This window comes from Psittacula echo (assembly GCF_963264785.1).
Source record: "Psittacula echo genome assembly, chromosome: 14".
In the NCBI taxonomy this organism is placed as follows: Eukaryota; Metazoa; Chordata; class Aves; order Psittaciformes; family Psittacidae; genus Psittacula; species Psittacula echo.
In genome coordinates, this window is record NC_137750.1 from 5,927,118 (window position 1) to 5,931,523 (window position 4,406).

Genomic DNA, 4,406 nt, shown 5'->3' on the forward strand with positions numbered 1-4,406 from the left:
CAGCAGCATAGTAGGAAGGCTGCACCATGCCTTTTCAGCCCAGATCTTGGAAGTCCTGGAAGTGCCTTTGATCCTCTCTAGGGACCAGGAGGATTGGGAGGACCAGGCTCTGCTGTCATCCTCATCTGCCCCCCTCACTCCCTGGTGTCATGGGTACCGCAGCGCTGGACACACTCTTCCAGCCCCCCGCTGCCTGTCCCTGTGCAATGAATTCAGTGTCCTGATTGTGTCCAAGCTCTCACCACACACCCAGTGATATAAATATTAATAGGTGCTGGGTGAAGAGAGGGCTGGGAGGCGACTGGAGCCGGGGGAAGGGGCCAGGGCTGTTCCCGCTGCTCCCTCTGGCAGCCATCAGGAGCAGTGGCTGGGAGCCGAGCTGGGAAGCGCTGGGAAAGGTCAGTGTGCTCAGCCATGGAGAGCAGAGCGCTGGGGGGAAGCTGCTGGATGAGCCGCTCAACAAGTGCCAGTGGGGATGAAGGGGAACATCATCCCATCTCCTTTCTGCAGGACAGACGCTGCCCCTTGGAAACACAGACACACGTGGACCTGTGCGGTGCAATGGGTTCCAACCCCCTGCCTTCCACTAGAGCAGGCTGCTCCAAGCCCCATCCAACCTGGCCTTGAGCACTGCCAGGGATGGGGCATCAAGTTCATCTCTACAAGGAGAGAAGAAAGTGACTGGGAAGGGAAAGCTCCATCGGGATCCATCCACAGCCCTCAGTCCCCAGCCCGCCTGGCACCCTGATAGCTTGATGGATGGCACGGCAGCACATGCGCTGCATCCCTTATCGGGAGCAGCTCCAGCAGGGAGCTGGGAAGGAGCTGCACATCCAGGGATGCAGATTCAATCCTGCTGCAGGCAGAGGAGTCAATCACATCCCTATTGAACAGAGGCAGAGCCGGCTGGGAGGGGAGGGAGCTGCCACAGGAAGTTTTATGGGACCTGAATCAATCAGTGGGAATCCCATAAAGACCGGTGGGTATAAATGGGCTCCTCGGATAGGTTTTGACATCCAATTGTCTTTTCCATTTCAGTTGTCATAAAGCTGTGCACACCCATATATATACGGTGAGAGCGAGTGTACATGCTCAGGAAGATTGAGGCGCAGCCATGTGTACAGCAGAGCTCGACACACGTGCATGCAGGCACGGAGGGGCTCCGGACACACGTGTTACAAATAGAAAAGCCCCCAGGATCCAGGGATCTATTTACCTGCCTTTACCCATAGAAGGAGCAGCAGGGTGGGTGATGGGGAACTGGTTTCTGAGGCTGTTTAGGAGAAAAAGCATTTAAATGAGTAAAATCAGAGACCCCTCCAGCACCCAAGAGTGAGATGCGAGGAGCATCCCTCCTCCCAGCCAGCATCGTGCTCTGCAGAGGCATCTCAGCTACAGGATTAGCCACAAACTTAGATGAGCAAGCAGGTCGTACATCATCTCTACATAAATCGTTTGCTGGGCTCTGATATGTGAGCATCAGGGCCTGGGGATGGAGGGTGGTTGGTGTGCTTAAATAAAATGATGGGAAATCCACAGCACTGAAATGCAAACCCCAAGCGATGGGGGAAAGAGATGCCCTGGCCTTGGCCTTGAAGAAGCATGTGGCTCCCAGCCTGCCCACAGGCTTTGTGTTGCTTTTAATTGTGCTGGTGATTAATTGTCCCTGAAGCACCACATCCTCTCCATCACATTGTCATGCATCATCCTTGGCCATGGAGCTGGTAAGAGGATGAGGAGCAGCATCGGAAGCATCAGGAGAGAGGGGAAAGGAGATGAAGGAGTATTGCTGACCCATAGTTGCAGCTCTGGGGCAGGGGGATGGAGATGGGGGGGCCCAGGAGCGGGGTCCCCCCGCTCCTGGGCCCCCCCATCTCCATCCCCCTGCCCTGGAGCTGGGACCATTGGGAGAAGGTGACTGCTGCATCGCATCATAGATAAACAATTAGAGCTGATTCCCTCTGCCCATCTGGCACGCAGGAAGAGATGTGCAGGAATGAAACACACGGCTCCGGTGCCTCCTCTTCCTCCTCCTTCCCCATCTTCGGCTGCAGCCTTGTTTGTAAATGAGAGCTAGAGAAGATGGAAGGGTTGGGGAGGGGGGGAAAGGAGGGCCTGCATGATGCAGCTGAAAGGGCCCCCTGCAAACCTTGGCTGTCGGTATTCTCTCCATCATGGTTCATGGTAGAAACACAGCATCCCTGGGGTCCCACACTGGAGACCCAGCATCCCTGGGGCCCTGTGCAAGCCAGGCTCTGGGGATGCTGCTCCTCAGCCAGTAACTCACATCCGAGCCTCTGCTTTCCTTCAGAAACCCATCTCATCCAAGCGCACGGCAGTGGCAAGAGGGATTTATCACATCCCAGGGTGCCGGATCCCCTCTGTGGATAAGGTAGTTTGTGCACACAGACACCAGCCTGCCTCGCCTTCTTACTTCTCCCTCCTCAACTCACAGCTCATCATCAGTTACAGCAGTGACCAGTCACCTAAATCACCCGCTCTGCTCCTGCTGCCCGCTCTGATTGATGCTGTGATTCTTCTCCTCTCTAAACAGCCGCTGCCTGGCTGCAGCTCTGCAGGGACCCAGGGGAAGGTGGCACCTAATCCATGGGGCACTTTGGACCCACAAAAGAGCCTCCAAAACCTCCTCCCCGGTGCTAATCCTGCTTGTTCGGAGCGGGCACCGTGAAGCGGCTTAGCAGGAGCTTGTTCAGCGCGGCTTGGCACAGGCTGCGGCACGGCTGCCCGCTGCCAGGCTCTGCCTCCCTGGCAAACAGCTGCTTCCTTCTGGCTGCCATCAGGGCCGAGGGCTGGGAATTGCTGGGAGCAGCAGGCTGCTGGCAGGGCTGAGGCGCTGGGAGCTGTATGAAGGGTACAGGATGCTCTGGGACAAGGGACCTAAACCAGCTCGCAGCAAGGTCCTCTACGAGCTGGGACAGGTGGTGGCTCTCACAGTGGGGCTGGCCAGGGAGGGATGTCCTGCGGTACCCAGCTGTGGTGTTGGATGCTGCTCAGCATGCCCGTGCCACACTCATATTTGCTTTCGTGATGAAGTGTTCAAGGGGATGATGCCAACATCCTACCAGTGCTCAGCTGGGGTCTGCTCCCGCATGGGAAAGGAGGGATGGATGGATGGTCCATGGGCTGTGCCAGACCCGAGCATCTCCCTAAGCCTCTTCCCAAGCCTGCAGCCAAGGGAGGCTGGAGGGGATGAATCTCCTCTGCTCACAGCATATGCAAGCGAAGAGCGAGTGGCCCCCGGGCAGCGCTGCGAGCAGCGGGGTGTGCGCCGGGAGCTGGCTGCTGCATCCCCCAGCCCTGCCAGCACCTGCCCACACTGACAAGCGCTGGTCCCCTGCCAGGCCCCATCACTGCAGCGCGGGGTTATGGGCACTGAGCCGCGGTGCTGGGCTCATCCCCGGCATCCATGGCCAAGGATGTGGCATGGCCCCAAGGGAGGCAGTGCTGGTTATAGTACAGGATGGATGGAGGTGGAGGTGCCCATAGCCACTGTGACCCCTAAGGCAAGAAACGGGCCCCTCTGACCTCCACCGTGCTGCTGCCCATAGAAAAGAACCCAGCAGAGGCTGTGAGGACAAGCAGCGATGCCCTTGTCCCTTGTACCATGCAGATGTGACTGTGGCCAGGCCATGAGGACGCAGATCCCTGGGAGCTGGAGACAGTAGGACCGACTAAAATCAATTTTAAATGCACATCCACCTCCATGAGGTCTCATCCTGACTCAGGTGACATTAAACTCCAGCATCACCAGGGCTCACAGAGGAGCAGGATGAGGCCCCACACCGCGTTCAGCCAAGGACAAGGGGGTTTTGCAGGGCCTGAGCTCCTGCTGATTCCATTTGCACTTCCCTGGCAGGGCGCTGCCAGCCCAGCGAGGTGTGAATGAATGCCTCCCTTTATCCCAATGTGCTTCCCAGCCACGCGCCAGCACTGCTTCTGCACACCCACACAGCCCCTGCATGTCCCTGTCTCCCATGGGGGGCTCCCAGCTGAGCTGTGGTCCCATCGGGGCACCCCGGGACACCCCACACCTCCCCACGCTGGCACCACCTCCCCAGTGCACAGCAGGAGCAAGCTGCTGGTGAATAATTGAATCCCTCAAATCACTGCCTTTTCCCCCGATTTCGGGACACATTTGTCATCGAGCCGTGAGGCAGAGCTCTGCTCCTGCTTCATTAACTCATACTCATGTTCAGGGCTCAGGGAATGGTGATGACAGTGGAGCACAGGACACGGGTGTCCCCAGTGCTCCCGGCTCTCACGGTGACACCAAGGTGATGATGGTGGATGGGGGTCTCTGTGCATCCCCCATCACCCCACTCATTGCACTCTTCCCTGTGTTGGGGGACAGATGGGGATGTGTCAGCTCTGTACCCTCTGCACCC